This window comes from Eschrichtius robustus, chromosome 18, assembly GCF_028021215.1.
Source record: "Eschrichtius robustus isolate mEscRob2 chromosome 18, mEscRob2.pri, whole genome shotgun sequence".
NCBI classification, from domain to species: domain Eukaryota; kingdom Metazoa; phylum Chordata; class Mammalia; order Artiodactyla; family Eschrichtiidae; genus Eschrichtius; species Eschrichtius robustus.
The window spans coordinates 34,948,721-34,961,712 of NC_090841.1; positions in this window are offsets into that span (position 1 = coordinate 34,948,721).

Here is a 12,992-nt window from a genome sequence, read left to right on the forward strand (position 1 = left end):
AAACTCTTCAGAAAGTGGGCATAGAGGGAAGCTACCTCAACATAATAAAGGGAATATATGACAAACCAAGAGCAAACATCATTCTCAATGGTGAAAAACTGAAAGCATTTCCTCTAAGATCAGGAATGAGACAAGGATGTCCACTCTCACCGCTATTATTACACATAGTTTTGGAAATCCTAGCCATGGCAATCAGAGAAGAAAAAGAAATAAAACAAGAAAAATTGGAAAAGAAGTAAAACTCTCACTGTTTACAGATGACATGATATTATACATAGAGAATCCTAAATATGCCACCAGAAAGCTATAGAGCTAATCAATGAATTTGGTAAAGTTGCAGGATACAAAATTAATGCACAGAAATCTCTTGCATTCCTATACACTAATGATTAAAAATCTGAAAGGGAAATGAAGGAAACACTCCCATTTACCACTGCAACAAAAAGAATAAAATACCTAGCAATAAATCTACCTAGGGAGACAAAAGACCTGTATGCAGAAAACGATAAGACACTGATGAAAGTAGTTAAAGATGATACCAACAGATAGAGAGACATACCCTGTTCTTGGATTGGAAGAATCAATATTGTGAAAATGACTATACTACCCAAAGCAATCTACAGATTCAATGCAATCCCTATCAAATTACCAATGGCATTTTTTATGGAACTAGAAAAAAAAATCTTAAAATTTGTATGGAGACAGAAAATACCCTGAATAGCCAAAGCAGTCTTGAGGCAAAAAAATGGAGCTGGAGGAATCAGACTCCCTGACTTCAGACTATACTACAAAGCTGCAGTAATCAAGACCATATGGTACTGGCACAAAAGCAGAAACATAGATCAATGCAACAAGATAGAAAGCCCAGAGGTAAACCCATGCACCTATGGTCAACTAATCTATGACAAAGGAGGCAAGGATATACAATGGAGAAAAAACAGTCTCTTAAATAAGTGGTGCTGGGAAAACTGGACAGCTATATGTAAAAGAACGAAATTAGAACACTCCCTAACACCATACACAAAAAGAAACTCAAAATGGATTCAAGACCTAAATGTAAGACCGGACACTATAAAACTCTTAGAGGAAAACATAGGAAGAACACTCTTTGACATAAATCACAGCAAGATCTTATTTGATCCACCTCCTAGAGTAATGGAAATAAAAACAAAAATAAACAAATGGGACCTGAAACTTCAAAGCTTTTGCACAGCAAAGGAAACCATAAACAAGACGAAAAGACAACCCTCAGAATGGGAGAAAATATTTGCAAACGAATCAACGGACAAAGGATTAATCTCCAAAATATATAAACAGCTCACGCAGCTCAATAATAAAAAAAGCAAACAACCCAATCCAAAAATGGGCAGAAGACCTAAATAGACATTTCTCCAAAGAAGACATACAGATGACCAAGAAGCACATGAAAAGCTGCTCAACATCACTAATTATTAGAGAAATGCAAATCAAAACTACAATGAGGTACCACCACACACCAGTTAGAATGGGCGTCATCAGAAAATCTACAAACAACAAATGCTGGAGAGGGTGTGGAGAAAAGGGAACCCTCTTGCACTGTTGGTGAGAATGTAAATTGATACAGCCACTATGGAGAACAGTATGGAGGTTCCTTAAAAAACTAAAAATAAAATTACCATATGATCCAGCAATCTCACTACTGGGCATATACCCAGAGAAAACTATAATTCAGAAAGACACATGCACCCCAATGTTCATTGCAGCACTATTTACAATAGCCAGGTCATGGAAGCAACCTAAATGCCCATCATCAGATGAATGGATAAAGAAGATGTGGTACATATATACAATAGAATATTACTCAGCCATAAAAAGGAACGAAATTGGGTCATTTGTAGAGACGTGGATGGATCTAGAGACTGTCATACAGAGTGAAGTAAGTCAGAAAAAGAAAAACAAATATCGTATATTAACGCATATATGTGGAACCTCTAAAACTTGTACAGATGAACCGGTTTGCAGGGCAGAAATTGAGACATAGATGTAGAGAACAAATGTATGGACACCAAGGGGGGAAAGCAGCAGGAGGGTGGTAGGGGTGGTGTGATGAATTGGGCAATTGGGATTGACATGTATACACTGATGTGTATAAAATTGATGACTAATAAGATCCTGCTGTATAAAAAAATAAATTAAATAAAATTCAAAAAAAAAAAAAAGAATTGTGTTTCAATCCTGGAACTAAAGTAACAACAGCTAAACTTTTTATTAAAAAGCAAGCTTACGTTAATATGTTCGTAAATTATTTAAATCCTAATGACTCCAGAAAAACTTGTTTTTTATTAGTAATTAACTAAATAGTTACTTGTAAGATGGAGTTATAATTTGACATGTAGTTAAAGAAATGATATGCAGTGAAAGTTTGGAAACAGTGAGAAAGAAAATTGTGTCCTTTTCTAGATTGTCGAAATCATTAGTCTAAAGCTCTATTATTTTTGGTCCAAAATGCACAAACTCAGGTATCACTTAAATCCCAGAACTCATCTTCAGTTAGAGAAGAAAATGCTGTTGAAGTGATGAAAAGGTTGTATATAGTAATGGTGAATCGATAATTTGTTGTGAACCCCAGCATTTAAAATATTTTATGTTTTGTTCCTTATTTTTCTCCTTCCTTCATTTGCTCATTTAATAAATATTTTCTGTTCAATTTGGTCCAGATCTGTGATCAATGCTGAAACATCTGTCCAGTATCTCATAGGGAGTTTTACCTTTTGAAAGACACATAAGAAATAATGACAAGAATTTTAGCTGAAGAAAAATACTTGGGAAAACAAATATTCTTACTGGGCAAGAACATTGAGACAAATTTGTTTTCTATGATTCATTCAGTCAGTCACTCATTCAGCAATCATTTATTGAGCTTTCAGTATATGTTTAACATAGTGCTAGATTTTTTTTTCCCTCAGTAGAATCATGTTTTCCTGCTTCTTTGCATACATCATAACATTTGTTTGGATGCCAAGCATTATTAATTTTTACTTTTTGAGTTCTAGTTGTATTTTATTTCTATGAAAATTTTTGAGCTTTGTTCTAGGATACAGTCAAGTTTCTTAGAAACAGTTTGATCCTTTTATGATTTGTTGCACCAGATAAAGGCAATATTTAGTCTAGGGCTAATTATTCCCCACTAATAGTGCAGGACACTTCTGAGTACTCCATTCATAGTGTCCTATGATCATAAGGTTTTCAAATCTGGCTGCTGAGAAGTGGAATTATTCCTGGCCTTCCTTGAGCATTGGTGACTGCCCCTCTATTCATTTAGGATGGCCCTTTCCCCAGCTTTGTGTAGTTTCCTCACAGACATATGTTGATCTGTACTCTGCTGAATATTTGAGGTGGATCCAGTACAGATCTTCTGCGTTTTCTCTCTGTGTAGCTTTTCCTTCTTTGGTACTCTGCCCTGTGATCTCTTCTGCCTTGGTGTCCTCACACTCTCAGCTCTGTCTCCTCAACTAAGGAAGTACACTGAGTTCCACCAGGGCTCCACATCTCTGTGCTGCTACCTGAAAAATCTCAAAGCAGTAAACTAAGGTAACCCCATGACAACTTCTAGCACTCATAGAGGTTCCTGTGGGTCATGGTGCACAGAGCTGGAGCTTCACTGGTTTCACACTCAATCTTACCCTGAGAATGGTTTCCCCGAATTGGAAAGGGTATGTGGATTTGGGAGATGTAGAGAAAAAAAAAGTCAATCTAATATCTATCTACCTAGTTCCCTATCTATCTATGTATCTATCTACCCATCTATCATCCATCAATCCATCATCTATTTCTAACATCTCATCTATCTAAACGTACTTATATACATAGATGTATGGAGTAAAACATAAATATTTATTAATGTAAAAGTCAAATGTATCATAATTCATGGAGCATTAAAATAGCTTGCATTTAGGATTAAAATGTTCTGAACAGGTGTTAAATATATAATTAACTGTTAAAAATAATGACCAATTTATATTTCATTGAAATTGTATTTCAGAATGAAAGAAATCAAATTGGATTGTAGATTGAATTGGAGATAGCGTGTTCTGTATCACAATATGTTGAATCCAGAGTCTAATGGGAAAATTGGTAAATAATTTTGGATATTTTTTCTGAAAAGTATAAAATCACTGTGGATGGATGAGGACATGCATTAGATGACTGGCAGGGCAAACAACATTAGAGAGAGCAGCCTCTTATGGGGATCTTTGTGGACCTCACAAAAGACCACTCATTTAAGGGTCTTGGAGTTTTGTTTAACCTCTTTACCTAAATTCTAGGATAAAAATTCTATTGTTTGATCACATTTAATAGGAAAGTAATCATAGCCACTCAGTATAAAGTATTTGTGTGTGTGTGTGTGTATTTTGTATATGACTAATAATCACCATGCCACCAGATTATTTGTCATCAGTTACTCATATTGCATTTTAAATCAAGTTTATTGAAGTATAATTTAATTATGATAAGACACTCCTATTTTCAGTAAAACGTTATATGAATTTTGATAAATTTATGCACCCGTGTAAGCAGGACCACAGTCAAGATGTAGACATTTACATTACAGAAATGTCCCCCCATGTGCCTTCCTAGGTAAATCTCCTACTCTTGGATCCAGTCAAATGTTGATTTATTTCTGTACTATAAATTAATTTTGACTGTTTAAAAAATTTTACCTAAATGGAATTATATTATTTGTTCTTGAAAAGTACAGACAATGATTTTTATTAAAATGATCCATGCTTGATTAAACTGAAACCATAAAAAGCAGAAGAAAATAATGTTTCAGCATATCATTCCAAACCATACCACCCGTTTTATTCCATGTTATCATTCGATTATGATTTATTTCTTGATAAATCTAGATAGATTTCTATCATTTAGAATTGCTTTAATATTTACTTTATTACCTGAATTAGTTCAGGTTTTCAGTGTTTTTTTTCCTAGTTTCATCTAACTTGAAGGAGAATTTGTGTAGGTATGTTGCTGAGTGAAAATATCTTTCCTAGAATTTTTTTAGAAAGTATTCCATATCTTCTGGCATTGAATGTTGCTGTGCAGTATGAGATCAGTCTAGATTTAATCTTTCATACTGTAAGTGATTTACTTTTTGTAACTGGATGTCAAAAGCCTTCCTTTTTCTTTATAGTTTAATAAGTCAAAATTTATCTGATATACTTGTTTTGATCACTTTTCCATGAGATATTATACATACTTAATCTGACTAGTCATGTCTTTCTACATTTCAAACCCATTTTCCTATATTCTGAATATTTTTATGCTTCATATTTTATATTAATTATCTCAAAGATACTATCTTTATTTTGGATCATTTTTTCCTGTTCTATATAATTTCATCTCCTCACTAGTTATTCCTATTCTTGCCTTTTTTTTACTCATTATGAATGTGTCAAATTTTTTTCTTATTAATCCACCTCTATTCTGTCCCTCACTATTTTTTCACTTAAGCAATATGTCTGTATTGGAGTTATTTATTCCTACATCTGTTCTCTTAATGTTACAGTATGTTTTCATCTCATTCTAATTTTTTAATTATGTAATTGTGAGTTCTTTTTATGTTGTGTCGATTTTTTTTACATTCTTCTGTAGCACTTGTATAGTGTTGCTTTTATTTCTTAGGTGATATTTTCTCCCATACTGAGCTCTTTGTCTCCCTTCTGTACATCTCATTTGTTGTTTTTATTCCTTTGTTCATTCTTTCAAATGCGTTTATCGTATGTTTGCAAAATTGCCATGGCATTACTGTTCATTTATCTCTCAGATACAGGCATATTTGTCCAAAGTTTGTATTTGCTCTGATGAAATGTGAGCAATGTCCTATTGATACCCATCTTATCTGGGACTAATTTGCTTTTCCCTTTCCAAATCACCACTCCTTTCTATTCATTTTCCTGAGAGCAGGAGTTTCTAAGGTGTAGAGGGAGAGCTGGGATGAGGCTGGGTTCATCTGAGGACTTTGGTCTTTCTTCTAAGACCTGATTACATTTCTATTGGCAGAGCCCACTCCATTCAGACAGGAGTAGAAACTCACTTGAAAAGGATGCTTAGTCTTCAATTCTTTAACTTTTACCAATAAGACATTTTCCCTAAGTAGACCTGACTACCACTTTTTCCCCACCACCTTTGGAAATGAGGATAGCTGGGATAAGTTTTGCTTGATGTTTGCATGAAGAAGGCATGCATGGCTAAGCCACTCTTTCCTCTTGGGAGCCAAGGTACCTGTAAGAAGCATGGGCTCTGGTCTGCCCTTGGATTTTATTAACTTTTACAAGGTGTGCCTCTCCATTGGGAGGTCTGCAAATTTCCAGCCCTGGTTGTTAATGCATGGGCAAGTTGGTCTAATTCTATGATGTACTATTAGGAAGCCCACTCTCTTGTTACATACTCCTATGCAGTTTACCAGTTGTAAGGACAATTTTTTGCTTCCATGTACTGATTCTTCTGTCTTATTTTTTGACAGATTCAGAGACTGATTAAGGAAACGAAAGGTGTTATTCACTGGCCCCTTTGTAATCTCCACCATCTCCTTCCCTCGCAACATGGTGTCTGGAGAGTAGAAAGCCCTGGTTACCCCTCTTGTCTCTGCTGTAGTCTTGTGAGCCTTATTATGTCATGAACTTCAGTGAATGAATTATGCTACAGGAATAGAGATAGGCATTTTAAGTTCCAAATTATATGAGCAAGATAATCTTGGCTTTTTCTTCCTTTAGTTCCCTAGAAGCATACTTGTTTCCAGAAAGTATAGGAGCTAATTTCAAAAAGACCTCTCCTAACTGTATCTTAATATTTTTAGATGTTGAAATAAGCTGGTGATCAAAGATTATGTTAAATAATTGATAAGGAGTAGTGACAGAATAAATAACACTCAAATTAGACTCTCTTGGAAGGCTTAATCTGTGATAGACTCATCTAGGAGTCCTCTTACCCAAAAGGGAACTTATTAATGCTAGTTATGATTTCTTTTTACCCAACTGCAGGGGCCCTAGTAAAAATAGAGCAACATTAAACATATAAGACACAGGAAAGGTAGCATAATAAATAAGTGAAGGTCCCCAATCACCTTTGATTGAGCTCTGAATGTGTTGCTGTCATTTTGGATCCCAGTTTTATCATTAGTGTTGGGGAAAACAAAGGTGTTGTTCCTGAGCTTCTAAGAGAGCTGTGCTTCCAGTTAGTTTTCTAAGTTAATTTATAACAAGAAACATGTGAAGGCACTACAGGGTTCTAAAATCTTCAGTATGCAATACAGAATATTTAGCAGGAAACAAATCACCAACAATAACTGCATATTTCCAGAATGTTAGGATAAAGAAAATGTCGACCATATGGGTAATTTAATCACAGTGACCACTAAGACAGCTAGTTAGCAATCAAGCCATCACAAAATCCTTCAAGGGGAGAAATTACTTTTTGTGCTCGACCTTTGCTGTCTGAAGTGTGAACGTGTCCCGGTGGGGGCATAAACGGTTGAATATTAATCATTCTTGCATGCCTGGCAGATCTTCCTGGCTCTCTTGGCTGTGACTTGTACACTGCTTAGCTTGTTCTCTAGACTGGCAGCTGCCCATCCCCTGGAGAAGCACTCATGCATCTCTTTCCCTGCCTAAGGAAAACTTTTACTTTTCCAAATTTCATCTCTTACACTTAAATCAGTGAAAGCAAAACCAATCATTAATGCCCCATGTTTCCATCTCATTCATCAGGCTTCAGCCTGACATCCTGGGCTGCCTCAATATAGTTTATTATTCCCATTCTTGGCCCGAGTTGCCCCAAGCAAAATCTAGTCAAAGCTTAATAATACTTCCAGTTAGCTTCTCAGTATTCTATTGTTTATTTTAAAATATTAGTTATGTTTATCACTACAGCACAATGTCATGCACACAGTAGGTGCCCAGAAATGTTCTTTCCAGTGAATGATAAGAAAAATTAGTATAGATTTATCATGGTCTTTTTTGTATAAAATAATATAAACCTTAAAAACAAATCTTTCTTGCACTGTGTTCCGAGAAACAAAGTAAGTTTTTCAAATAAAGAAGAAGATTTGTTTAAATTCTAGAAAATTATTTTAAAAATTCTTGTTTTTTAATTGAGTCTTAGGAACTGATGAAAAATAAGAGTGTTTCTTGATTTGATAATATTCCCATATGAAGTAGGACTTATAAGATTTATCTGAATCATCACTTTTATCATCTGATTTCATTTTAACTTCTGTTCTGCACTGTAGATTTTTTTTAAAGAAATAAATTGAAACAAATCAAGTCATATGAAGAAACTATATGTAGTTCAAATGTCATAGACACCATTTAGAATTTTCTAAATTTAAACAGTATTATAGAAATCAAATTTATTTTACTAAAATGAGTTAACTACTTGAGAGTACTTTCAGAATTTAGACAATTTAGACAATAACAACAATTCAAAAAAATTAAACTTGGAAGACTAATGGTTCTTTTATCAGAAGTGGTCAATAAAAAAAATTAAACTTTGATTTCATTCCCCAATTAAGTAGGAGAGCAAAATTGAAATAAGAAGAAATGTGTCCAGTCAAGGTGAAAATACTGCTCCTGTGACCACAAGAGCAGTATGTGGCTTTTTCAGATAATATCCAAGAAAAGGTACAAAAGTGTTATGCATGTTTAAGAATAATGTGATGGAGAAAAGGGAACCCTTATGAACTGTTGGTGGGAATTTAAATTGGTTCAACCACTCTAGAAATCAGTATGGAAGTTTCCCAAGAAATTAAAAATAGAATTATCACATCATCCAGCAATTCCACTTCTAAGTGTATATCCAGAAGAAATGAAATCACCATCTTGAAGAGATATCTGCACCTCTATGTTTATTGCAGCATTATTCATAATAGCCAAGGCATGGAAACAACCTAAGTGTCCATCAATGAATTAATGGATTAAAAAAGTGTGTAATACATATGTATAATGGAAGTTATTCATACATGATAAGGAAGATTTAAGTGGGAAAATAATTTGAAAAAGAATAGATACACGTATATGTATAACTGAATCACTTTGCTGTACACCTGAAACAAGCACAACACTGTTAATCAACTATACTCCAATATGAAATAAAAAAATTTAAAAAAGAATAAATATATATATGTATAACTGAATCATTTTTTTGCAGACCTGACACTATCACAACATTGTAAATCAACTATATTCCAATAAAATTAAAAAAATTATAAAGAACTCCTGCTATTTGCAACATCATGGATGAACAATGAAAGTATTATGCTAAGTGAAATAAGTCAGATAAAGACAAATGTTGTATGATCTTACCTGCACGTGGAATCCAAAAAAGACAAACAGGAAGTAGATTGGTGGTTGCTAGGGGCTGGGGTGTGGAGGAAATAGGGAGATGTTGATCAAAGTGTACAAATTTTCAGTTATAAATTGAATAAGTTCTGGGGGTGTTATATAGTGAATGGTGATTATAGTTAATAATACTATGTTGTATACTTTAAAATTTCTAAGAAAGTAAATCTTAAATGTTCTCACCACAAATTAATATAATAACTATGTGAGGTATACATATGTTAACTACCCTTGTGATAATCATTTGCATTATATACCTATATTAAATCATCCCTTTGTATAACTTAACATACACAATGTTACAACTCTATTATACATCAGTAAAGCTGGGGAAAATAAGTCAATCTTTCTGAAGAATTAACCCAGGGAAAATCAAACTGACTTTAAAAAATGCTTGCAGTGGTCTAAGAAAAAAAATAGTGTAAATATTTTTCTCATCATTATCAACATCGTGTTCCCCATGAACAATAGAAAATACTTGTGGAATACCTGTAATTTCAATGAAATAAAATGATTAATTCTATGGTTAATCCACTATGAAGAGGGACATATGAATACATAGGCACATACACGCATGCAACCACACATATTTGATTACAGAAAAACCAAACGTACACAGATTATATTTAGTAAAATACCAAGTCAAAGTATTTAGTTAGATAATCTTTTATCTAACTAAAATTAAATAGTTGCTTTGAACTCTCGGTGTTACTTGATGTACTCTCCATTTCACTCATATACCCAACCTACTTGAAAGAATTTTCCTGAGTTTTATCTCTTTGAAGAAGTACAGTGGCTCTGCTGATCCTAGAGTACACTAGACACTAGACCTGGAATTGAAAGCAAATATAAAGCTGGTATTTTTGAATAAAAATCTCCTGTTTCCAACCAATTGTGGTCTATGAAATTAAGCCTTCCTCATTTTCAAGAGTAGCAAGTCAAATTATTTTTTGCAAGATATAAATCCTGATTAATGCAAACGCTTTTCTTTCAGAAATATCTGACAAATTGAATGTTTTTATTTTAAATAATAAAATGGGTGCTGTATTAGTTTCCTATTGCTACTGTAACAAATTACCACAAACTCAGTGGTTTAAAAACACCAAGTTTATTTCCTTCTGGTTATGGATGTAAGAAGTTCAAGAGGTATTCACTGGGCTAAAACTAACGTGTCAGTAGAGCAGTGTTCCTTCTGAAGGTTCTTGTACCTTCATAGTGGACAAATCTGGCAAACATAATGTTGACCAAGTGACCAAATTTAGCATCACTAGTAATCAGATACATTATCATTTATTCATTTATTTCCTAATACAATGCTCAGCGAAAGATATAACATCATTTTTATAGTATTCTTGCCAAAAAAGCGACCTCAATATAATCATAAGCAAACATGAGACAACCCAAAATTAAGGGATTTTTAAGGGACAAAATAGCTAATAAATGCTCCTCAATGTGTGAAGGTCATGAAAGACAAAGAAAGACGAAGGAACTGTCACAGGTTGGAGGATATTGAGAAGACATAACAGCCAAATGCAATGTAGGATCCTGGTCCAGAAAAAGAACAATAGAGAGAAAGTTAATGAGCTACAATGTCTGCAGCTTAATAGTATTGTATCAATATTATTTATAAAATTATTCATAATTATATGAAATGTTAACATTAGGGCATACTGGGTGAAGTGAGAATTCTCTGTAGTGTTTTTCCAACTTTCTGTAAGTCTAAAATTATTTCAAAAATTAAAAAAAATCTTTTAAATACCTTCATTGTTGCTATCATGGTACCAAAACAACCTAGGGTTATCCACTGCCCCAGATCTCATTTTCCATGGTAATTACATAGATGTGGGCCTTGTCTTTTTTGACGATTTTTCTATTAGAATACTTTACTTACTGACACTTTATGACCCGGTACAATGTCAACATGTTGGGAACTATTTCATTTCTCCTGCATATTTACCCCACCTTTAAATTAATGTGTACAGTGACAAGATGATTACTGCCTTGTGATCTGAACCAACAGGTGGGGGCTTCACATTAGTAATAAAACATTAGTAAAAAATTAATAATCTTTAATTAAAACCTCTAATAATAAACATTAATGACATCATTAGCTTAAACAGACTACCAGATTAAGAGATTTATTTAAACATTAGCCATCCTTTATTATTCACCTTTGATTAGTCTTAGCATTGTCTATATCTAGGCTTAAGTGGCTATAATGAATATTACTAGTCTAGAATTTACCATGTCAGCAACTGTGAGGTACAGTATATAAACCAATTGTGGATCTTTATCATGTTTCAGAAGTTTTTTGTGGCATACTTGCAAAATATGACAATTTGCTTTTCTGTTCTTCTTGCTTAGTCTATTAGCTAAAGAAATGATGTGGTTTACCTCATTGACATTCCTAGTTTCAAAGATCAGCTAGCAGATTTCTTATATGTTCTACCTAACTTCTTTGCTCTTCCTATTAGAAAAATGGAAGAAATAATTAAGCGCTTTTTCTAATTAGCAATTTTCTGATACATAGCTTTGCTTTTGAAATTAAAACTTCAGTTACTAAAGATATTTATAGACAAGGTTTATGCATGAAACTTTTCTGTCCCAGTTCTCTTAATAATAATGTTACATGACTTTGTAGCTCATAGCCAAACCAGGTTCTGCTTCAAGCTACTGTCAGCTGTAATTCAAGCTCAGTAGGATATAACTTAAACCACATTAAAGCTAACAATAGCACATTTTAAAATAAGGATATAAAGTTATTTCTCAGAGTAATTTTGAAAACTCAGTGAGATTTTCTGGGCCTTTAATTTCTCCCTACAAAATGAAGCTAGTAATTCTCTCAGTTAATTACTAGAGTTCTATGAAGACCAAAAAAAATGTCATTTTCACAGAATGTAATGTAAGAGAGTATTAGCACTGAATAGGGATGAATAAACAGACACCTCTGATTAAGTTCCTTGAAATTTAACATCACTTGAGAGAAATTCATGGTTCTTCTAACTAAAGTCTCCTAACATTCCTAGAAAGGAGAAGGAGGTTTTAGGGGACAAATTTAAATTCAGGGACTTTTAAACATGTCTTCAAGAAAGAGAGCAAGGCTGTTTCTTGCAAAGAGCCTTAAGAAATTTTATTTGACCAATATGCCTAGGTGTCATATCTTCTTTTAATTTCCTCACCACTTGTCCTCTCTAATGGTGTTAATTTACTCTGCAATGTGTTCTAATAATTTGGATCTCTCTTTACAGATTACAAACTTTTTTTGGAAGGAAGTGTTCCTCTTTTATCTTTAGAACTTATTTAATGTATTGCACATTGCTCTGCATGTAATACGTACTTAGTAAATGTTTTTTATATTAAAATAAGAAAATATAACCTTCAAATTTTAACATTTTCCATTTAAAAAATTGTTCTGAAAATCTGAAAGAAACATCTATGTGTGTGTGTGTGTGCATGTGTCTGTGTATCTGAAGAAGACCAAGCCAGGAAGAGGGGACAGTATATGCAAATGCTATGTAAGGGAAATGTGCCATGTGCTATTCTAAGCAGTACTGTGTAAGGTGGTGGCTCTCAGCTGGGGGTGATTTTGCTCCTCAAGGGACCACTTGGCAATGT